Source organism: Camelus ferus, chromosome 20, assembly GCF_009834535.1.
Source record: "Camelus ferus isolate YT-003-E chromosome 20, BCGSAC_Cfer_1.0, whole genome shotgun sequence".
In the NCBI taxonomy this organism is placed as follows: Eukaryota; Metazoa; Chordata; class Mammalia; order Artiodactyla; family Camelidae; genus Camelus; species Camelus ferus.
In genome coordinates this window covers 24,770,813-24,795,399 of record NC_045715.1, presented here as the reverse complement: position 1 = coordinate 24,795,399, position 24,587 = coordinate 24,770,813, and the positions used below count along the sequence as shown (strand labels likewise).

The 24,587-nt window shown below is 47.4% G+C and overlaps 1 protein-coding gene across 5 annotated transcripts in view; it reads right to left on the bottom strand.

Moving 5' to 3' along the window:
* FGD2 (FYVE, RhoGEF and PH domain containing 2) overlaps positions 1–24,587 on the bottom strand; it is a 106,011-nt gene that overhangs the window by 38,453 nt on the left and 42,971 nt on the right. For all 5 annotated transcript variants that reach the window (XR_004313553.1, XR_004313549.1, XR_004313551.1 and 2 more), the window contains one exon: positions 21,392–21,623. The gene's annotated coding sequence lies outside the window, so the exon portion shown is untranslated. The remainder of the gene's footprint in view (positions 1–21,391; positions 21,624–24,587) is intronic.

Genomic DNA, 24,587 nt, shown 5'->3' with positions numbered 1-24,587 from the left:
CAGAGGGAGGTGGGTTTGGGTTACCTGGTCCATCTGTGACATTTTGGAATTATTCAAGCAGGGGACATTTGACCAGCCCTCACTTCTCAAAATTCACCCAAAGCTAATTTGTAAATAAGTAAGTAGATAAGAGAGAGAAAGAGAACTTATTTTTCGATTCACAGTTGGGGCAGGGGACCTGCCAGGTAGTTTGTAATATTTGTGTTCACAGGTTGGGACACCCTCTCCCAGTCTCGAGGTGCCTAGGAAACCTAATTAATTATGGGATTATGGAGCGCCACGTGTGCTAATACAGAATCAGGGCCGAGGGAGTTAGGTGTCTCAGGGGATATTTATAACAAGCCGTGGCAGTCTGGTGAGTCACTGCTCTGCTCTCCAAGAGGACACACCTGCCTCCCAGGATGGGCGGCTGCCGCTTACTGTCAGCTCCCCTTCTCCGACCGACCGGATTACAGACACATACACTGTTGAGGAGCCCTCCCCCCTTCCATGGGCTCCCCGGAGACACTGATCAATGCAATCCACTCCCTCCCCCATTTTAGCAGAATTTCCCAACAGCCTCCTATTTCCCAGACTGAGGCAGTGCTATCCACTGATGATGCTGCAGACTGGCTGCACCCTGGGAACATCTTATTCCAGAGGGATTCCTTCTGGGAAGGTTTTCTACGGTCAAGGCCAGCTGTGCAGCCAGGCTCTTGAGCAGCCTCCATCTGGGGCCAATTTTTCCGGGATGCAGAGAGGCAAAGGCCAGAGAAGAGAGGGGAATATTGAGCCCTTTCTTTGTCCCAAGCCCTGGACAGGGCACTTGGCATCCCTCAGCTCACTGAAGTGTCACAATAAGCAGGGAGATGGGTTCCCTCTACCCATATTTTACACACAGGGAACCTGAGATCCAGGGAAAAGCAGCTGAAAAGGAGCACACAGCTAAAAAGTTCCAGCTAAAGCCAGGTTCCAGCCTAGGTCTGTCTAACTCCAAAGCTCTAAAGCTAAGATCATCTCAAGCTATCGGACGAGTGGTATAGAACGTATATATATCACATAACACTCAAAATACTGAGAGGAAAAATGTGACAATGAATATATATATGTTCATGTATAACTGAAAAATTGTGCTCTACACTGGAATTTGACACAACATTGTAAAATGATTATAAATCAATAAAAAATGTTAAAAAAAATACTGAGAGGAGGGCCAAATAGAGAAAGAGGAATAACCTCCAAACTAATAGGACATATTCAATGGCAAAAAAAAAAAAAAAAAAAAAAAGGAAGAAAGGAAAAAGATGAGAGAAAAAAGTACATAGGACAGATAAAACCAATAGAAAGTACAGAGTAGATTTAATCCTAAATATATTCATAATTACATTAAATATAAATGGACTAAATGCTCCCATTAAAAGATAAAAGTTGTCAGAGTAGATAAGAGGACAAACTCTGACTCCCTGAGGTTTACAAGAGATCCATCCAAGACATAATAAGGATTCAGGAAGGTTGAGGGGCATAGCCCAAGTCTGAACCAAGGAACTCTGAAGCTGCAAGACCTGCCCTCTCAGATCTCAGCCCTCCAGCCTGTCCCTTTCTTGCCTGAGTCTCAGTCATCCCATGAACACTTAGGCACTGGCATTAGATGAACCGACAGTGTGCTCCTGGATTTTCTTAGGTGACTGGAGCCTCAGTGTCCTCTTCTGTAAAATGGAACAGTAATTAATACCTTAGAGGGCTGCTGTAAGAGCTGGAGACAACATGTTCACGGCAAGCAGCACACATTGGAATTCTTATTATGGTTTTTTTTGTTGTTGTTCATATTATGATCATTTTACATATAATGACAGCCCGAGGGCGCGCCCATTTGCAGGCACTTCAGGTACTTATCTCTCTTGTACTTAGCTGGCTCTCCCCACTGTCCCCCCAGGGCAGACCCCCTCCTCTGTCATCCAGGCTCACACTCCCTTGTCTATAATTCTGAAATCCGAAAGCTCTAAAAACCAGACTTTTAAAAAATAGGTTTGATATAAACTGATTTGGCCACAAATCTGGTCTGCCCTGATGTGAGGTTCTTTAAAGTCTTTATTATGTCTCTTACTGCTCGTACATTTTGCTGCAAAAGCTTTGCTGTGTTTAATTAAGGGTGCTGCTCAGACCCTGCTGGGTGTTCTGTAGTGTCAGCACCCGCATCATGTGACCTTTCTGAATCTGGAAAGCTCTGAAAACCCACAGACATCTGACCCCAGGTCTTTGGGTGAGGGACTGTGAATCTGCAGTAATGACAGCCTGAGAGCCCACCCTGTGCAGGCTCCTCAAGCACTTATCTCTCATCCTGGTCCCAGCTCCAAAGGTGGATGCTAGTCCCTCCGTCTCACACAAGAGGGTACTGAGGTCCAAGGTTATGCATCTGGGAAAGAGGCTGAACCAAGTCTCTCTGAGTGCACAGCCTCCCACACTGTCTCTTCTGTTCCCCGTTCCTCTGTTTCATTAGGAGCTAGCCTCCTGCTCCCATTCTCTGTCTTTGTGATGCTCCTGGGACTTCTGTGTACAATAATGCCTAATTTCGTCCATTTGACTGTATTCATTGAGGGCTTCTCACTCTCTGATGTGCACACAGAATCTTAAGATGCTGATTCTGAGTTAAGAGGTCTGGGTGTGATGTTCTGCATTCCTAACCAGATTCCAGTTGTTGGATCCCACTTTGACGAGTAAGTGGCTAAGAGACAGGTGAGGACACAGAGTTGAATTAGACTGCTGTTATTACTGATCCGGAGGTAGGTTCTGTTATTGTTTTCATTTGACAGATGAGGAAACCAGCACAGAGAGGTTAGGTAACTTGCCTAAGGTCATACAGCTCAGAAGTGGCAGAGCCAGGATTTGAACCCAGTGAGCCTGGCTCCAGACTTTATGCTGTTAGCTACTTTACAACACATGAGTTGGAGAACTGGACCCTGTCAGTGTAGTGTGATGAGACAATCATTGTAGGCAGGACTGGCAATACTGGAGAGGAGGGCTGGGCTCCTTTTTAGCACATGGTCAGCTTTCAGGGTAAGTTTAAACACTGCTTTAAACACCAATTTTCTTTAGATCTTTCTAAAATGGATTGTACATCTTCCTGCTGTACATACTTTAATCTTTTCTCGATAACTCAAGGCCACTATTATGATTACTGATGTTTATAACAGCTTTCAGTTTCTCATAGCTATTTCTATGCATGCTTCTAATAAACTGTGGGCTGAGAAACCAAGTGACCAACCTCATTAGAATTAGGTATAAAGTAAGGGTATGTAGGTGCAGAGTGAGGCTCAAGCAGTGTTTTTAAGACAGGCATGCTTCATCTTTTGTGCATAAAATGTATGAGATTCAGTTTGGTTGCTCATTGAAATATTTTTGCTTATTTCCTGGTTCGTGGCAGTATTTTTGAGAGTTGAGGGGGCTGATTAAGCATTCTCTCTATCCGATTTTCAAACTGGAATGTGATCAGACTCAGGGGAATTTCCAAAGCTGCCTAGAATCCTATTCTGTAGTGGGATGTGAGCCTTTGCATTTTGAAAAACTGTATTTGGAATTGTCAGCACTTATTGAGCACCTACTGTATCCTCACAAGCACTGGGCACTATGGACCAAAAAACTTGCGAATCCAGTCCTCAGGCGTTACACCAAGTTGAGTAGACAAGCTGAAACACACAAAATCAACAAAGGCTAGTTCCCCTGCAGACAGGGCTAGTGACAGCAGCACTGCAGCACAGTGAGGACATCTTTGAGGAGGGGAAAGGAGGCCACTTGGTGTGATCAGAACAGCTTGGATGCAGGGTCAGCAAACCTGGCTCTGAATTTCTGCTCCCTGACCCGCCAGCGGACTCAGATCCTCTCTGAACATCATCAGTTTCCTCACCTGTAAAATGGGGATAAGCTACTCTCCCTCCCACAGCTGTTGTGATGTAAGGAGGCCTGGGAAAGCATCACCTCTGTTAAAAATAAATAAGTAAACCTAATTACCTGCCTCCTGCAAAAAAATGTTAGTTTTGTTATCTCTGGGTAATATTCTATGAGCAAATTTTATTTTCTCATTCATGCTTTTCTTTTTTTCTACATTTTCTACAACAAATGTGTTACTTTAACAAATAGGAAAAAAAAAAAAAAGAAACATTAATATCTTTAAAAATTAAAAAAAAACCCTGTCCTCAGGAAAGAAATTTTAAACTCATTTTGTACTCCATACTCTTAAAGGAGTCACGGTTCCCATGAAGGAGTTGTATTTTCAGGGAAAATGAAGTTTTCTATTAAAGGTATGACATTCTAATGGTGGAATTTCGAGCATCAGTGACCTGAAGTGTTTGGAGGGCAGTAAGCCTCCTAGTTGCCTTGAAATCAAACCCCAGAAGCCTCCTTCTCTGGTCTTCCTCATGAAGAGGTTGTAAGGACGGCCAGAAGTGGGGAAAGTGGAAGTATTCAGGGTGGACGGAGTCAGGACTTCCCAGACAGAGCACCTTGTCACCAACATATTTGAAAGGAATTAGAATCAAATGGACATTTATGTTGTCAGTCAAAACAGTGACCGGGTTTTTGTTCCCATTCTTGGGAAAATCACTGCCTCCTTCCCTCCAAAAGGAGGAGAAGAGAGAGAAAGAGCCTTAACAAACACTATCAAACTGCCATCAGTGATGACCTCTAGTGTGCAGGGGAGGGGAGAATGAGGAGGGGGGAGACAAGGTTTACTTTTTACCTTTTGTCCCTTATACAGTTAGAAAAGAGAGAGCATTATAGATGATTTTTATTTTGTGCTTATGTGGGTTTTTTTGGTAGCCCTTAATTTCTTAAATTGTGAACACAAGATACTTTTGTAATCAGAGAAAAAAATGTCATAATGAAAGGACCAAACAGATGTGGCTGGCCACTGGGTGGCCATCCTGCTACCCCCACCTTCAGGCCCCGACCACCCTCACTCTAGGGCCAGCATCCTTGGGCCTGCAGCTGCCCACACTTGCCAGGGGGTGGGAGACAGGGCAGAGAGCAAGCAGCCTCGGTCCTCTGCTCTGCTCACTCCGGCCCCTCCAGGCAAGGCTCTGACCCCTGGGCAGCCAACCCAGTTGACTTATATCGACGTCCCAGCCTTAGCTATATCCCCAAGCTTGACCCTATCTGTGCCTCCCTGTCCTGTGCCAGCTGCCAGGCCTCCCTGCTTAGCTGGACTCTGGCCCAGCCCCTGCAGACCAGTCCTTTCCTGGGCCTAGGAATGCCCCAGTGTTTCACTCACTGGCACATGGTACTTGGCAGGGTATTAGATGCTAAAACTGCAGTCCCAAGAAAGGCGCCTCCAACCTTCACACGGGCTGTCAGGAGTTTATTTGGCCTTGGAGACCAAGGCATGCCCTCTGGGTCAGCAGGTGAGCATAGCACAAGATCAACAGAGATGGCTGAGCGAGAGAAGTGTGGCCCTAATTTATGAGGCCACCTGTGAAAGCATCACAGACATTGGGGTCCTGAGACACCTGTCCAGTCGTGCGTCCAGTAATTGTAATCCCAGCTGCGGGACCTTGAACATCCCTCTGACCTGTGCTTCCCCCATCGGTAAAATACAAGTGATAATGATCTCTTTTATCCAGGGATCCCATCAGGAGCAAATAGGTTAATGTATGTGAAAGTGCTTTGTGAGCCGAAAGTGCTTAAGTGGTATTTTCTGTGAAAACCCTTTCTGGCACTTCAAGAAATTTAATGAAATCAACTACTCAAGTGTTTATTTTTTACCTACCAACTATGGGTGCCCGGTACTTAGTTCCCATAGCAAGCAAGAAATAGAAGATGCATAAGGCTTCTCACCAAGGACCTTGTGCTCAATTTAGGGGAAGTGGAGGACTCACAGTAAAAGCTTTTTTTTTTTCTGTCAATGATTGGGAGCTAGAATCGGGGACATTCAGCCACAGGGGAACAGGGGAGGGACAAGATCCCCAGTTTGGAGGAAGACAAATCTGAGTACAAATTGGGGCTCTTTCCCTTACTCAGTTCCACGAGACGGTGGGTAAGTCAGCTTCTCTCACCGCCTCAAGTTCCCAGGCTGTAAATAAATAGTGATGCCTACCACAGTAAGTTGCGGTGAGAATGAAGGAAAATAATATATAAAGTGCCTAATTTGGTCAATATTATAAACCCCTCCGAACTGAGGGAATCAACAATGTTCTCCCCCTTTTAAAATTTATTTTTAATTATGGCAAAAAACACAAAATTTACCATCTTAACCATTTTTAATAGTACAGTTTAGTAGTGTTAAGTATATTCCCATTGTTGTGCAATCTCTAGAACTTTTTAATCTTTGAAACCGAAACTCTATACCCATTAAACAATTCTCCATTTCCCCTCCCCCTTGTTCCTGGTAACCACCATTCTACTTTCTGTTTCTATGAACTTGACCACTTTAGATACCTCCCGTAAGTGGAATCATGCACTTTTTGTCCTTTTGTGTCTGGCTTATTTTACTTCACATAATGTCCTCAAGGGTCATCTATGTTGTCACATGTGACAGGAGTTCCTTCCTTGTTTTTTGTTTTGTTTTTTAAGGAGTTCCTTCCTTTTTAAGGTTGAGTAATATTCTCTGGTATGTACCACGTTTTGTTTATCCACTTATTCTCAATGGACGTTGGATTGCTTCTCTCTCGGTAGAATTGTAGATAACACTGTAATGAACATGAGTGTGCAAATGTCCCTTTGAGACACTGCATTCTATTCTTTTGGATGTGTACATATCCAGAAGTGGGATTGCTGGATCATATGTAGTTCTATTTTTAATTTTTTGAGGAAACTGCATACTGTTTTCCATAGCAGTTGCGTCATTTCACATTCCCACCAATGGTGCACAATACTTCCAGTTTTTTCACATCCTTGCCAACACTTGTTCTCTTCTACTTCTTAAAAGTAGCCATTCTAATGGATGTAAAGTAAATAGGGTCTCTTTTTGCAAAATGATTTCATTTCTTCTCACCACTCCAGCAATGCTGCAAATGAGTCTGATTATGGAATTGATTCAACATTTGGTCTAAGGAGTGAGTTTTCTCTATGATCCTTGGAGAATCAGGCCAAGTTGGGCAGGGATGCCAGTGCTTTCTACCTGCTGAGACCTGCCCACCATGGCCTGTGACTGCAGAGGCGCACATACGAGCCTCAAAGGGTGGCCAAGACTGCTGTTCTATTTGTTTTGGCTCAAAAGATGCCACCAAGGACACGAGAGACCCTCCAGGGGGACCAGACCCCTTGTCATCCTTCTCAGTGATCTCTTACCACTGTTATCTTGCTCCTGACATGTCTCCCAAGGTTACCTTTGATAAAGAAATTCTCATTGAGATGTTCAAAGCCAGGACTGTTTGGCACTGTTGGATGAACTTTGGGGGCAAGGCCTCGAGGTACGACTGAGAGCCAAATAGATGTGGCTTGCATGGTGGTGCTGCCCTGCTGGAAGAGGTCCCTGCACTTGGGATGCCCAATGAAAAGCTCAGGTGCCATCTAGGATAGAAAGATGAGCAAGAGAAAATGCCACACGTGGGGCCTTGCAGAGAGAGAACAGCAGTCTTTGAAGGGCGCAGCTGAGCAGGGCCAGTGGTGCTTCCCCAAAGGAGAGAGTGAGTGCAGTGGTTAGATCGTGGCTTGTAAAGTCAGAAGAGACTTGGCTTCAAACCCAGCTGGGCTCCACCACTTACTAACTGTGGTCTTGGGCAAGTTATGAAGCCTCTCTGAGCCTCAATTTCCTTATCTTTAAAATGGGAACAAAATGCAGCCTCAGTGAGTTATTATGAGATCGGTGTTGTTCACCACAGTGGCTACTGTTATTAAGCAGCCCCCACCCAGCACCTGTGTGCCAGGGGCTTTTTCAAGTACCTTCTAAGCACGCAGTGTGATACAGCAGTCAAGAGTGAAGGCTCTAGGGGATTGACAGACCTTGGTTAAAAGCCCAGAAGTGCTACTTGTTAACTGTGGGACCCCAGACAAGGCTGTTAACCACCCTGGGCCTCAGCCTGCTCCTCTTTAAAATGGGTGTGATAAACGGGGATAACACCTGTTCCCCCAGGGATCACACAGTGCTTTCATTCAGCAAGTGTTCATGACCTGCCTTTGCCAGGTCTGAAACCATCGGTTTCAAAGGTGTTTACTCCAGCCCAGAGAAGAGACTCAGTGGCACTTGTGATTGGAAAGGTCTGCAGCAGATTTCGCATTCTGGAATGAAAATGCCATCAGACTGTGGTACTGGAAGAATGCTGGCCTGAAGTCTGGGGGCCAGGAGAGAGGGCAGTTGTCCCTTTGAAAAGGCCTCCCAGTAGACCCACTGCTGACTGCTCAGTCCCTCATTTTCCCTAGGAGAGTGTCCTGGGCACATTTGTCCTGCCCTCTTTTGGCTGAGAGCTGGTGGGAGCAGGCATGTTGGCTGCGGGCTACAGGGCTCCTCCATCCACGCCCTTGCCATCCAGCCACATGCATGCTGCCTGTGCCTGGTCAGATTTCTGTGTTCTCAGGCTCGCTGCCTCCCAACTCCAGGCAAAAAGTGGCCCCCATCACCAAGGAGTTCTGTGTGAGCCTGCCATGGGGAGCGGGGCCAAGATGGTCTCTCGTCAACCCAGAGCAGGAGAGAATAAGAGCTGGGGTGGGGGCCCTGGCTGAGCCCTAGGGGACGCAGGACTGGCCCCTGGGAGCATTGCTGACCCGAGCAGCTGTGCCTAAGAGCACCTGCCTGGGCCAACTCCTCTCCCCCTCATCCCAGGGAGGCTCTGCGAACCAGCCACCTAGTTTCTCCTCCTCCTCCAGGCCTGTCACCATTTCCACACACAGCAGGGTCTGTGGGGGTGGAGGCTTTTTCCAGACATGTATTTAAGTGAAGAGAGAAAACAAGGCGAGTCGCCCAGGATTTGCCAAGTCAGTAGGCAGGAACTCAACCCGAGAGGCCAAAAATAAGACACTGGCGAGGGTCACCCTGCTCTCCTGAGCTGGGGATGGTTTATGGACTGTGCTGAACACTCCACAATCATGCTTCTGTCTGAGGCTGCCCCTTGATCCCAGGGCATCGGTCTCCCGGTCAGAAGGTAGCAGAGCCCTGAATGTGGGCAGTGAGTAATGGTGACTCAGGGAAATTCAAAAGGACACAAGGAACACCCCCGAAGTCATCTGGGGACATGCCCTGGTTCCCTCTGCTGGTCAGGGAGCCAGGAGTTCTGGTCTCCATTGTAAAGGAGGGATTTCTAAAGTTTTCTCTGGAACTTTGGCAGAATTCTTTAGGATCTTTCAGAGGAAGCATTACACTTTGGGTATTTTTGGGGGGAAATTACTAAGATTTCTTTCACTTTTATAGCTATTTATGAATTAGCTCCTTTTCTCTTTTAGCTCCAGATTATATTTGTCTCTTTATTCTGATGGGGCATCTGTTCCCTTGTATGACGAACAGTACTCCACAGAGCAAATAATGACAGTAATAATAGCTAACATTTATCCAGCCCTTACTGCGTGCCAGGTACTGGTCTCTCCACGTATTTTTGTGTTTCATTAAACGTAAGGCTCCGTCAGTCTTCAGATATATCACGTATCATGTAGCACTAAAGAATGCTGCCAGTTAATCCATGACACGCCGTTGACTTTAAGACTCACCCAGATTTCAGAAATGTTAAAACAGAAATCTTAGAATCAGTGACACACAGTAACTGATTCTTAGTTGTCATCCTTGCCTTAGAGAGGGGTAAACTGAGAAACAGAGAGGTTGAGTAAAACTGCCTGATGTCACATACTGAATATGTGGTGGAAATGGAGTTTGAACCCAGAGTCAGGCTCCAAAGCCACTGTGCTATATCGTGTCTGAGGAAGTGGTATCTGTCTGTCCAGGGGCAGGATATGGGAAGGACATAAAATAAAAGAGGGAAAGCTGGACCCCACCCTCTACTCCCTCTTCCTCATCACTCCCAGGACCAGTGGCAATGTGCCTTCTAAAAACTGCTCCCAGATCTTGCTCTTCCTCTCACTCCCAGCCACTGGCACCCTGGTTCTGTGTCCTTCCTCGCTTCTGTCTTCCCCTGCTTGGACAATTGCAGTAGCCTCTTAGCTATCACCCTCCTCCAATCCCTCCACCCTACCCACACACTGAACCAGAGGCATCTTCCTAAAATGTGAAGCTGGCCTTTCACTGTTCCAAACCCTCTGAGGGATCCAGATCCTAGTGAGCATTTCCTCATTCACTCAGCTGTTTCAGCACCTACCGTGTGTCAGGCTCAGAGGATGGAAAGGTAAGCAAACCCCAATGGTCCACAGCCAGGGTATGACAGAGAAGTGAGACCCCTCAGTTGGCAGCTACGACCCAGTATGAGAACGCTTCCATGGGAGGGTGTGCTGGGCCCATGGGTGGAGCACCTGCTCTGGGGACTCAGGGACCCCTTCATGGAGGTTGAGTGGGTGTTTACCAGGCAAAGAACAGCAAGGATTCCCAGGCAGAGGGAATAGCATGTGCAAAGGTCCAGAGCTGAGAGAGAGGTTAGAGCAGAGTGTCAGTGGGGTGTGTCCCAGATGAGTCTAGGACAGGCTTGGAGGTGGCTGGGCAAGGCTGTCTCTTACTGGCCCCACCTTTCTTTTTCAGCCTCTGCTTCCTTCTCTTCCTCCCCCTAGACCATCCCCCTCTGCAGTAGGTACTTGTCTCCCAAATAGGCATCTTCCTCTTCCCACATCCTCCACGGACATCGACCCTCTGCTCAGCCAACTCATCCTTCCAGACGCTCCCTGGTGAAAGCACACCTGATCTTTAACTTAGCTCTCTGAGCTCTGAGCCAGGCAGAAGAAGCCTGGGAAGCTGGTGTTGGGTTCAGTGGGGTCGGGGGGGGGGGGGATTTGGAGAATTTTGACAGAATTCGGCTGAGTAAAAGCCAGAGTTCTTACAAAGGCCTACAAGACCCTGCATAGTCTGGACTAACTGCCCTCAGACTTGGACCCTGTCTTCCACCACTCTCCCCTGAGCCAGCTCTGCTTCAGCCACAGTGGTCTCCTTGCTGGTCCTTAAATATGGCCCCCACCCCACATTCCTACCCCAGGTCCCCTGCCCTTGCTGTTTCTAATACACCTTTTCCCTCTCTTATCTGTACAGCTCCCTTCTTCATCTTCAACAGGTTTTGCACACATATCACCTTTCAGAGACATCCAATCAAACATCCTATTTAAAATTGCAATCCCCATCTCAAGTTCTTCCCTGCTTTTTCTCCATAGCACTCACCATCAAGAGCTCGTATGATTCACTTATTTATTTGTTCACTGTCTTTCCCCATGAGAAGGGAGTTCCAGGAGGGCAGGGATTTGGGTCTGCCTGGTTCACTCTGTATCCCCAGTATCTAGCAATAGTACCTGGAGTACAGTAGATGCTCAACAAATATTTGTTGGTTGAATGAATGAATTCTGAGTTCTGACTGTGTGCCAGGCAGGTTTGCCCTGGGAGCCATGGAGGATGGAGACCTGAAGGAATGGGGTCTCTGCCTCTGCATGGGTGCTGGCTGAGCTGGTTCCAATGGGCAGTGGGACAGGTCCCTGACAGCCAGGTGAGTTCTGGGTGAATCACCACTAATGAGATGGTGAGGGCCACGCCAAGCTGCTTCCCACACGGACAGCCGACAGGTCACTGCCTGTCACCAGGAAACTCCTCAGTAAGGATTGAACAGGACCCTGAGCTGGGGTGGGAGGAAGTGCCCGCCTCCCTCGAGACCCCACCCATTCCTGAGGACTGAGTCGGCTCACCTGGGCTCCCCCACCCCCAGGCCTTGGCGAGACACTGGTTTCTCAACCTTGGCTTTGAGATTTCCTTCCTAAAAGGAGTTTCGCTCACTGCATCCCACGCCCTCCCGGGCAGGGCCTGTTTGTCAGCTAGCCCTGTCTGGGTCACCGAGTCTACAGAGGGAAGGCAGCTGGGCCTGGCACACCCTAGGACCCCCCAGGCAGCCCTAGAGAGAGTCAGTCGATCAGTTGACCAGAATTTAAGTGGGTGGATAGGACCAACGGGGCTTTTAAAGCCTGAATGGACAGTGTGACATGGTCTCGATGACCACATTCCACCTGCCCCATTGGAGCCTTGGGCCCACCCGAGCCCAGGCAGGATGACCGCCCAGGGTCAGGCATCCATCTTCATGAGCCTCCTTTTCCTCATCTGCGGAGTGGGGCAAAGCCTCCTGCCCTGTGGGTGGCTGCAGGGCCAGGATGAGATCATGGGTACACAGAGCGAGGAATGCAGGTAGGTAGCCAGGCTTCCACCCCACAGCCCAGAAGATGTGGCCGATGTGGCAGACGTCTGGGAGGCAGCTGGCCAGGTCCCATCCCAGAGTGAGCAAGGCTGATCCATCAGTACCTCCATCCCCTCCTCTCAGTCAGGGCACGAGAGGAAAACACTAAAAGCCCCTACTGGGTTGCCTCACCCCAGCCCTCTGTCTGGGTCTGAAATCCCCACCCTTATTTATTTGTATCACTGTAACATGTCTACTGCTTTCAACAAATATATTTGTTGGCCAGTTAGCAGATGTCCAAGGGGTACTGCCCAGCTGCCAGGCACAGTGCCCGCTGGATGGTAGCAGAGATGGCGAGGCCTGGCCCCGTCTCAAGTGCACAGTCTTGTAAATACACCATGCGTGAAAACACTGGCAGGGCTCTCATACACACACATACCTACGCAGGGCTACGAGGGAGCTCCGAGCAGGGAGTGGTTGGTAGGGTGAGGCGGGGGTTGGGCAGACCCTCACAGAGGAGCTGAAGCTTGAGCAGGGCTGTCCCTGTGCTTTGCTGACCTGCATTTGTCATTTACCCCTCACCACAGCCTGTGATGTGGCAGCACAGGTATCATCATACTCGTTTTATGGAGGACAAAAACCAAGGTTCAAAGAGGTGAAGAGACTTGCCCAAGGCCTCCGTGACTGTGAGTGGCAGGGGCTCATCTGGAATCCCAGTTTCCCAGTCCCCACGCCCTGACCTGAGTTCCTTCCTCCCCCCATGTGTTCGTTTGTACAGCAAACACTACACAGGTGCTTGGTATGTGCTGGGCGCTGTCCACAAGTTGGCCAGTTAAAGAGGTGGCAAGGTATGGTCTAGCAGAGAAACCACACACATACCCAGATGCTGAAGTCCTTCATTCAGTTTTCCATTCAACAGGTTCCCTGACCACCTACTCCGCACCAGGCAGTACATCAGGCACTGAAGATACAGCAGTCAACAAAATAGGCAGAGAGTACTGCCCTCAGGGAGGTTTTCTTCCAGTAGGAAAGCAGACAATCAAGTAAGCAGGCAGGTCCCTGAAGGAGCATCCCACAGGGTAAGGAAACCAGGAGGGCCAAGGTGCTATTTTAATCACAGTGGTCAGGGAGGGCCTTTCCAGAATAGGTCATATTTGCTTGTGCTTGTTTTTGAGATGAAATTTGAGCAGAGGAGGTCTGTGGACAGCAGAGGAAATATACCAGGCAGAGGGGACAGCAGTGCAAAGGCCCTGAGGCAGGAGTGTGCTGGGGATGTTCCCAGGAGCATAAGGGAGCTGAGAAGGTAAGGGAGGGAGTAGTAGGAAGTGAGATCAGGGAGGTAACAGGAGTTGGGGAGGCACAGACCCTAAAGGAGGTTAGAGTGAGGTCTCTGCTTTCAACCCTGAGTGAGATGGGAGCCATTGGAGGGTTTTGAGCTGAGGATTGACCTGATTTGACCTAGGTTGTAAAAGGATCTCTCTGCCTGCTCTGGAGAAAGACTCCAATGGGGCAATGGATGGGGGAAGGCAGGGAGACAAGGGGGTTACCAAGATCATCCAGGCAGCAATGGGCCAGGTTGGTAAGCAGTAGAGTGGGAAGAAGTGGGCACATTCAGGATGTTCTGAAACTAGTTCCAACAGCATTTGCAGACAGACTGGACAGGAGGTATGAGAGAAAGTGAGGTACTAAGAGTGACCTTGGCTCCAAGAGCAGGAGGGCAGCTCTGCCCAGGCCAGCTGTGGCCGAAGGTGCCACATCCTTGGTCTGGACCATGGCCTAGGGCATGTCCAGATGACTTGGACAGTGCTGGGCTCTTCTTCCCTCCCTGTGGCTGCTTTGGGCCTCCTTGTTTCATTTTAAATGCTGTGAATTGAGCCCAGCAGCTCCCATTCCCCTCCCACCTTGGGTGGAACCATCAACCTGCACAATGTTTTTGGAAAGCATTTCGTCCAAATGTATCAAGAGTCTTAAAACTTTTCATGTCCTTTGACCCAATGAGTCCCTTTCTAGGAAGATCCCCTGGGGAGTCACCTGAAATGCATCAAGAGCTTCACTTAGACTATTGTGCTGCCCTTAAAGTCATGCTCTGTAAGTGTTTTACTGTGGAAGGACAGCATTTATGCTACAATGTCAAATGGATACAATATCGTGCATGAGACACATACACAAGGAAGGAGATAGTGATTATCTCTGAGTGACTGGAGCTGCTTTTTCATTTTCTTCTTTATATTTTTCTGCTTTGTATTGGTGTTCTAAGACGGACATGCTTTGGCTTCATGATAATTTGATTAAAAAGCAGTATTAAAAAAAAAAAAAGAAAGAGAAAGGAAATGTGAGTTCCCAGAAGCTGAGGAAGCATAGCAGAAGCCAACCCGGGAGCTAAAGAACTAACTGACCCATCCCTTCCAGGGAAAGGCAGCAGCCACGTGGAGGAGGCCGGCCTGGTGCCCTGCCAGCCGGACAGCCAGCCCCTGGGCTCACTTCCTCCAACACGACTGCCCAGGGGCAGAGCTGAAAATAGCAGCGGGAGAGAGCAGAGCCAGCTTCAGAGGCCCCTCTTTCTCCCCTTCCTACTGCCCAGGCCACAGGCGTATGCCCCCTTTCCTTGGGCTCTGATAGCCCCTTGGAGTTTGTACCTCCATCTCCTCTGCTTCCATTATATCTGGCCAGAAGCCTGCTGCTTTTGCGCAGTGTTTTTAACCTTGTGTGTCTCCCCTGACTATGAGCATCCTGCATCCGGGGGTTCTCAAAATGTGGTCCCCAGACCAGCAGCATTAGCAGCACCAAGGAACTTGTTAGAAATGCTTCACAGTCCTCACCCCAGACCCACTGAATCCGAAACTCCCGAGGTGGAGCCCTCTAGGGCTACAGTTTGAGAGCCACTGCCTTATGGTACAGCCCCACAGATGTCCATGTTTTACACTGATTATTTCATTTTACACATTGCCATGATTCCCACTTAATTTAAAAAAAAAAAAAAACAAGCTCAGAGAGGTTAAGGAACTTGCCCAAGGTCACACAGCCAGCTAAAGGCAGAGCTGGGACTGAGCCCACACTTTTATTTTAAACCCTGTGCTCTGCAGCTGCCTGGGCTTAGGCTCTCCTGTGGGGTCCAGCTTGGTGCTGAGCATACATAGTACCACAGACATGGGTTGAACCAAAGTTTGCACACTGTGGCATCAGAACCCTGGCTGCTCAACTGGAAAACCAGACTGATTCCCCATGAGATCCAGGTAGCCCTGGCCCACTGTGGCGTGAGGGAGGCCAGCTCTGTGTGCATGCAGAGGCCCCTCCAGTGATGACAGCCAGGGGCAGTTAGGATGGATGAACGCTGCAGTGGAGGGGCACAGTGCCACCTGCTGGCCAAAAGGACTTCATTGGTGATGCTGGCTGACACACGCAGGGACCCACACAAGCTCAGGGACACTGTGACAAGCAGGCACATGTCTCCTCCCACTGCACGTGGGCGGACACGTCCACATGTGGATGTCTGGGTCTGTGGGCATGTGGGGCTGTCAGCCACACGGCATGGCAGATAGCACTAAATTCACTCATTTATTCATTTCTTCCCTCACCAAATGTTCATTGAGATTTGCCAAGCCCACAGTCACTATCCCTTGAGAGCCTACAGGCTGGGTGATGATCAAGAGACTAGGCAATAACAAGGTGACATGAATAAGGGTCCTAGGAGGGATGCACCTGGTGAGGTCACAGAGGCAGCCCCTAACCCATCTAGACTGTGGCTGGGGAGCAAGGATGACTTCCCCAGGAAATCCATGCCCTGCTGGGTCTCACCATGTGAGCAGGAGATGGCTAGATGAAGGCGACAGAGGCTCATCAGACCAAAGCCCAGAGGAGGAGCTGGAGAGGAGAGTTGGGACCTGGGGCAAAGGGTCTTATATCCAGGCCACAGGGTCTGGACTGTGTCCCTGCAGGCAATGGGGAGCCATGGAAAGTTTTCAGCAGTGAAACGCCATGGCCAGATTCTGGTGCCGTACCCTGTTGACACATTTGTAGTAAAGCTTAGGCCCTGAGGGTCTCTAAGCCTCTTCTGGGGCTGGATCTTGCGTGTGATTTGTCCCTGTGTACTGTCTCCTCTTGCTGTAGCAGTGACCCTTGGATGTGTCTGGGAAGGGGAGAGGCACCTCCTCCCACCACCAGTCCCCAGAGAGAAGGCTGTGTCTAGGCTAGAGGTGAATGAAGCAACCAACAGCCACTGTTAGGTCAGGCATCCCTGTGTGCCCAATTGATGCCAGTTTTTCAACGCACTGGGCCATCCAAGACAGCTCAGATAGGGTGGCCTCTTCCCTCCCTGTTCCCCTAGTTCCCCTATTAGAGGGTCAGCGCCTCTCTGCAGGGATGGGAACTAGACAGATGAGTTTTGATGGGTGGTGGATGCAGCAGGGGAGCCTGCAGCACTGACACAACCACGGTCCCTGATTAGAACCCTGGGGGCTGAAAGGGAGGGGAGCAGCAAGAAGACTCCCCAAAGAGGAGGTGACAGGTGGTACTGAAGAGAGAACATTGGCAGCTTTCCAATTCTGCTTGACCATGACTTTGTCAATGGCCAGTTCTCCACCAGCCTGGCCCCTGGCCTGCGGTTTTCCTCAGTAGAACAGCGGTGGCAGGTTCCGAGAAGCCCCACCAAGACTTTCCTGTCAGGGCAACTCCAAGTTCCTCTTACTGAGGAAGGGGAAGTGGTGGAGTTTCTCCTAAGGGCTTTCGGTTTCTTTCTAAGAAGCTGAGTGTCCAAACCCCAGGGCCCAGCGCAGAGCCAGGTGTTGAAGGGAGAGAGGTTCCACGTCAGGGGCTTTCCCACCTCGGTCCCAATCAAAGCTCATTTGCTGGGTGGACATTCCAGAAGAGGAAACTAGATGACTATTTTGCAGGTCCTTTCCCACGCCCCCTCCTTTCTTCCTCCTCCAGAGACACACCCCCTGCACTCCCTCCCTGCCCCACTAACAAGAACGCATGCACAAAACACAGCCTGCCCTCCCTCAGGAACATCCTGGGTGGAAACTTACTTTCTCAGCCCTCAAAGCCAGCCTCTTCTGAGTCCTGCTTCCTCGGGGCTCTTCTGGGTGACTAAAATTTCTAACCCAAACGGAGAACTGACAGGTGACACTAGCTTAATGCTGATTCTAGACCAGGGGAGGTGCCCAGTTTGAAGCCCCAAAGCTTCTTGAGGACAGACTGTGGGAGCCCCAAGAACAGAGAGCCTATCTTTTTAAGAAGACCTGGCTTGGTGGTAAAGGAAAAGTCCTGATGCGATTATAACAATAGCCACCACTGAGGTTAAGTACTTACTGTGTGCCAAGCATTTTACACTAATTTCCCCCTATAATCCCCACAGCAATCCATGACAAAGATACAATCATTATCCCTAAAGTCAAGCAATTGCCCAGCTCACAGAGCCCACAAACGCACTCCTCCCCTGAGACCTCTTCTCAGAAAGGCGGGGAAGGAAGACTCTCAGGCCCTCAGAGGATTTGGCTGGGAAGGTGTGATCTCCAATATCTCCAAGTGTCTCAAAGCAAGCTGTGGGAGGTGAAGAGTGAGTGATCTAGTCAAAGCCTCTTCACAGCACTGACATGGCTGGGGTTCTCCCCGAGGTGGTACGAACCCGTAGCCTCTTCTGTTTTCCTCCCACAGGCATTGTTTTAGGGTTTCTGCTTTACCAACACATGCGTTATGGGGACAGTGAGGGGATTCCCCGAAACCGTGATGCTGTTCCGTTCAAAAGCATTTGCCTAGAGGTCCACAACTGTGTGACTCATGCTGTTGAGGTGGCAAGAAAACTCACAGCTGCAGGGCGGAGGGGGCTGGACCCAAATGAAAGGGTGGGCAGGTTTAGTAAATAAAAATACAGGACACCCAGTTAAATCTGTTTAGATCAACAACAACATTTGGGATGCCCTTATACTTAAAAGAAAAAAGTGTTGTTTATCTGAAATTCAAATTTAATTGGGCATCCTGTTTTGTATCTGGCAACCCTAGACACTCAGACCTCGGGCAAAGCTCCAGCCATCTCCAAGGTTCCAGGGGGGTGCTGTCAAGAGAAAGAGACAGCAATGCTGGGAGAAAACCACCCAGCTGGGATGAAAACAAACCAGGGAGTTTGGTCAGAGAAGGGTGGAAACACTGTGCTTCAAGGGTTCCTCCTGAGCAATTTCAAAATCTCCATTTCAACCCAGGGCAGAGTTCTGAGCTCAAATTATGGAGGGAAAAAAAAAAAAATGCATGGTGTTCCTGAAGGAGACCTTTCTTTCTCTGAGCCTCAGTTTTCTCATCTGTCATGGGGAGGAGGTTGGATTCTATGATGGACCTCCTAGCCCTTGGCTTTTCTGGCCTTGTGGAAAATCTGCTAGAAGCAAGAGAAGGTAGGAGGCAGACAAGGAGCAAGTTTAGACAGAAGGAAGAGGTAATTCTGCTTGGAAAAATGCTGCCTCTCCTACTCTACAGCACCGAAAGGGGGTTGGGGCATTGCAACTGGACTCTGGGTTGCTTGGAGGGCTCCTCTGGGGTCAAGCACACCCAGTGCACCTTGCACATCCTTGGAAAGAGCCCTAGGGACCACTCAGCTGGGCCCATGGCTCTGGTGCCCAGGGCCGGTCAGTTTTTCAAACACCCATAGAAACCCCTGAACCACAGCTGGGATCATTGCTAGCTCCAAAATTAGAAAAGTACATTGTAAGGATGAAATGGTTAAACGTCTACAAAATGTTAACTAGACAACTGCAACTCAGTTCCTACAGTTTATGTAAATTATGTGTGATGTGGCTTGTGGGTCCATCTGAACACATTTTAGGGATGTGGCCTCAGAGAGTAAGAATGCCCAGGGCTTTTCAGCCCCATAAAGGGCTATCTCAGAGATGTGAAGACCATGAATTCCTCCAGACCAGCAACTATATTCCAGGGTCTGCTGGTGGTGTGGAGGTGAACCTTAGCAGTCAGAATCTCTGGGAACAGAGATGGGAGGCATGCCTGGGAGTCAGGAAGGCTCCTCTGAGAGGAGTGTCAGGGTCCCAAATGTCCCTGGAGTGGGGCTGGTGAGACTAGGTCCCCAGCAGGGGTCTCAGGGCCAGGCTGCAGCTCCACATAGGGCTACAGTCTTGACAGGGAACTCGAGGCCACATCAAGAGGCAAGTTCCAGGTGCTTCTCAGGCTGGATAGGTGCTGGAAGGTGCTTCTCCACCTTCGCCTACTGGAAAGGCCAGGGATGCTCACGTGTAGCCTGCAGTGGTGGCACCTAGGGGGCTGGGGATCCCCAAGGACCCCATAATCGCCATCAGCTCCGCATCTCAGACCCACCATCAGAAGTTAACAGACTTTGCTGTTGGACAAACAGTGGACCCGTGGACATTTTCTCAATCTTGTGTAAAAGTGTATCTTTGGGAAACTTGCTATATTAATTTGCGTAGGCAGCCACAACAAAGTACCACCACTGGGAGACTTAAATAACCAAAATGGATTTTCTCACAGTCCTGGAGGCTAGAAGTCTGAGATCAAGATTTTGGCAGGGCTGGTTTCTTCTGAGGCCCCTCTTCTCGTCTTTGTTTTCGTGTGGCCAACGCCCTAATCTCTTCTTATAAAGACACCAGTCATTGGATTAGGGCCCACCTGTTTGACCTCATTTTACCTTAATTACCTCTTTAAAGACCCTCTCTCCAAATACAGTCATAATCTGATATACTGGGTGTGGGAGTAGAACTTCAACATACAAATGTAGGGGAGGACACACTTCAGCCCGTAACACTTGATTTTTAACCTACAATGGAAGTGAAAGCATTGTGCTGGCTTTGGAAATGCAGGTTGGAGACTGGTCCCAAGATCACCCCTCAGAGATGACCCCCTTCCTCTAGAAATTCTGTAGCCTTTCCTGCCTACCAGTTTTGATCAGGGATAGTTTGGGGGTGCAGCTGCTGGATGTGCCCCCCCCCAACTGGTCAGTGGGCTTGGAGGGGGTCAATGTTGTGACCAAAATGCCTGGACTTTGAACAGGGTGGGCAGCTCTCTCTACCTAATGATAAAGGTCACTGTCCTTGAAAAACTGTCATCTTTAAAAACAAAGTTTCAAATTCTCTATCCGGAGCTGCTATTTATAGGATGACTTACAAGTCTCTGAAAAAAGAGAGACAAACTTTCAGAGTTTATGTTTTTGCAAAAGTAGTACACGTTTATCATTGAAAACACAGATGAAAAAGAAGAAAACAAAATTAACCTCCCAGAGATAATCGCCCTTAACATTTGGGTTTCTAGATCTACCTGCATCTATCTTAAATCTCCACCTTCGCCTACATTTACATAGTTAAATTCACTTCAAAGGTAAGATTGTTGCTGTGCCATTTCATAACTTCTTGTCCATTACTACATCATGATCACCTCACCGGGCATTGACTTTGTCTTCTACTTCACCATTTCCATCGCGGCAGATACGAAACAAGACTGCCATAAGCTACTCAACAAATTTCCTACTGTTTAACAGTTGGGCTGTTTTTATGATATTAAATGAAGCTGTGACAACACCTTCATAGTTAAATCTTTGCCATGATTATTTACTAAGGATAAATTCCTAGCAGTGAAGTTTCTGAGTTAAAGAGAAAGCACTATTTACAATTTTTAAACTTTATTTTTCAATAGATCATATATCAGGAGGTTCAAAATTTAAAAGGCATCTTCCCACCTCTGTTCTGAAGTCACCCTGTTCCCCTCCCCAGAGGCAATCACTACTACCAGTATCTTATGTTCTTCCCAGAGATATTTTGCATATATATAATATATACATATATAGTATGTGTGTATATATATATGCCACATATAAATATATGCATGTGTACATATTATCTCTCTATACACGCATATATGTATATACATAACTTTTTTCCACAAATGATAGCATCCTTTATATACTATTTTGCACTTTGCATTTTTCACTTAACAAATCATCTTGGAGAGCTGTCCATGTCAATACATAAAGAGCTTCCTCTTTTTAAACAGCTGCATGGTATTTCATCAAATGCATGTACTATAATACATTTAAATAGTTCCCTACTCATGCACATATAGGTTGTTTATTAATTATATATGGCTGTATAACAAATTACCCCAAGACACAGTGATATAAAACTGCAATAAAAATTCATTTTCTCTCATGGTTTCTGTTGGTCAGAAATTTGAGGAGGACTCACCTAGGCAGGTCTCAGTTGAGGTCTCTCATGAGGCTTTAGTTGGCTGGGGCTACAGTCATCTGAAGGCTCAACTGGGACTGGAGGATCTGTTTCTAAGGTAACTCACTCATACAGCTGGCAAGTTGATGGTGTCTGTAGGCTGGGTGCCTCAGTTCCTCTCCACATGGACCTCTCCACAGAGCTGCTTGAGTATCCTCATGACATGGCCACTGGCTTTTGCAGTGTGAGTTATCTAAAAGGCCAAGGTAGAAGTTGTAATGCCTTTTATAACCTAGCCTTGGAAGTCACACACCCTCACTTTCACTGTATTCTATTGGTTGTGGCGACTACAATGGTCTGTCCAGGTTCAAGAAAGGGAACAGACTCTACCTCTTAGTGGAGGTGTGTCAACCTCATATTGTAAGAAGAGCACAGAAAATGGGATACACATCAGTGCTTCCTTCTTCAGAAAATACAGTCTGCCATGGATCATTACAAAAAAACACTGACAAATACATCATTAAGACCACTGATAAGTATTACCAAATTCCCTTTAGAAAGCTGTACCAATTTGGACTCCCACCAGTTGAGAAAACCCATTTCTCCACATTCTTATTGCTCCTAAGTTTATCTTTTAAAAATCTTTGCCAGTTTGATATACAGGAAATGGTATCTCACTGTTTTATGAAAATTCCTTCTAAAAAAGTAGAAGACCTAAATTTGAGTACTGGCATCTGTATTAGTTTGCTAGGGCTGCCATAACAAAATACCACAAACCGGACTGCTTGAACAACAGAAATGTGTCGTCTCATAGTTCTGGAGCCTGGAAGTCCAGGATCAAGGGTTTGGTGCCTCCTGAGTCCCCTGTCTTGGCTTGTAGACAGCCACCTTCTTGCTGTGTCCTCATGTGGCCTATTCTCCACATGTGTGCATCCCTGGTGCTTCTTTCCTTTTTCATGAGGATACCAGTTCTATTGAATTGGGGTCCACTCTTATGATCTTATTTGACCTTAATTACCTCTTTAATGGCCTTGTTTCCAACTACAGTCACAAGGGAGACTAGGGGTTCAACATACAAATGTTGGGGGAGACACAATCAGTTCATAAGAGTATCCCTACTGACTTGCTGAGTAATCCTGGGACAGTCATATGTCTTTCTGAGCCTGTTTTCTCATCTGTTTAATGGAGGTAGCCATGTTCCTGCTTCCTCTTCCTCACTGGATTATCAGAATATTAAATTAAATGGTACACGTGAAGTGGTTCTGCAGAATATTATGAACACATAAAATATTTGTAATTCTAGGTCTCACAATTCTGAGTTGCCTAACATGAGAGAACCTTTGTAGACGTCAGCAGTATGTTTATAGGGCAGAGGGATGTATCAGTTATCTGTGCAACAAACCATTCTAAAACTTGGTGCCTTAACACCAATCCACCATTTCTTGCAGGTCTGTGAGCTGGCTGGGTGGCTCCTCTGCTGGTCTCATGGACCTGCAGTCTGCTGATGGCTTGGCTGGGTTGGGTGGTCTAGCATGGCTCAGATGCCTATGCCCTACTCTCCCTGTGGTCTTTCATGCTGGGCTTCTTCACATGATAGAAACATTTCAAAAGAAGGAAAGCAGGAGCCCAGCCTCACTTCTGCCAAAACCTCACCTCTGCCACATCATATTAGTCAAAGCAAGTTACAAGGCCAACCCAGATTCAATGGGAGGTGAAATAGATTCCATCCTGTGGTAGCAGAAGCTGAAAGTCACATTGCAAAGAGGCATGGACACAGAAGTGGGGGTAATTCTCTTGTAACAATGCTTCATAGGGATGGTGCACAAAGTTCATACACTGGGTCAGCGTGCCCAACATGTGAACCTGGAGACCGGTGAACTTTGACCTCACTCTTGGCAACAACCTGCTGCCTCCCAACTTGCTCCTAATTCCATTCTCAGCCAGTCCAGCTCAGAAGCTCTGCCCATTGGCTATGTCTCTGCTTTGGGGCCCTGTTTATGCCCTTTGGCCTTGCTGATGCTTGTGAGGACTTTGATTCAGATTACCTGCCAGCCTTCCAGCTCTCACCTGGCCCCTACTCTGCTTCCTGGAACTCACAGCCCCACTCCCTCAGCTGCCGTCTAGCAGGGTCTGGTCTGCCCTCCCCTGGGGAAGTTCATACAACACCATGGATTCTTCTTGATCAATTTCCCAGGAGAACTGCTTAGTAGATCTGAAATTACTAAATATGTCTTTCCCCTTTTATTCACTCCAACCTAATAAGCTCCAATAATTCAAGTCTTTGAGAAATCCCACAATTTACGCTCCAAATTTTAGTCTTTTTTTGTTTTTTTCTCACACATGTCCTTTAGAACTCATGAGTTATTGAGAATATAAACCCATGATGTTGTTATTTGATAAGAGCTATAAAAGGAAAAGAACACCAATAAGATAGAATCCTGCAGAATGGCTTATTGGGTGGGCTGAAAAGTTAACATGAATCGCATTTTCCTAATTGAATCATATTTTTTGATGTAGTAGCCAGACTTGCTGCCTAAGGACCCTCAGAGGGCTATAAGGCAGAGCATAGAATTATTTAGTAATAAAAATTTAGATTTTTTATAAAGCAAATTTTTGTAAGGGGAAGCTTTTTGGTAAAGATATTAATTTGCATATTCTTAAAATGATTCCAGTGTTTTAAGATGCATTAAGTGAAAAAAAACCAAGGTGTACAACAATTGCATAGTCAAGTACCTTTAGTGGGAAAAGGGGAGAATCTATACAACATAAAACAATATAATGTGTGTGTGCGTGGGGGGGGCACACGCGCGCACTATCTAGAAGAAACCGTATTGACTCTTAGGAGAAAAAAAAATGGGTGACAGCAGGGTGCGAGGGAGATTTTTCAGCTTATACTTTGATCCTTTTGAATATTGTACCAAAAAGAAATCAAAACTGTGGCAGTAAGTATCACCTGGGAGGGGGCACAAGGGAGTTCTCCAGTATACTGGAAATGTTCTGGGTCTTGTTCTGAGTCGTGGCTATATACATGAGAAAAGTCATCAATCTGTACACTTAAGATCTGTGCACTTATTCTTCCAAGAAAGTGATGTTTTTCAATGAAAAAATTAAATGTATTAAAAATAACTTTTTAAAAGAAAAATAAAGTCAGACCTTGCCTTGCTCCACAAAAGTAAATGTGCTTCTGAAAAGTTTACTTAAGCCAGTTTCTATAAAG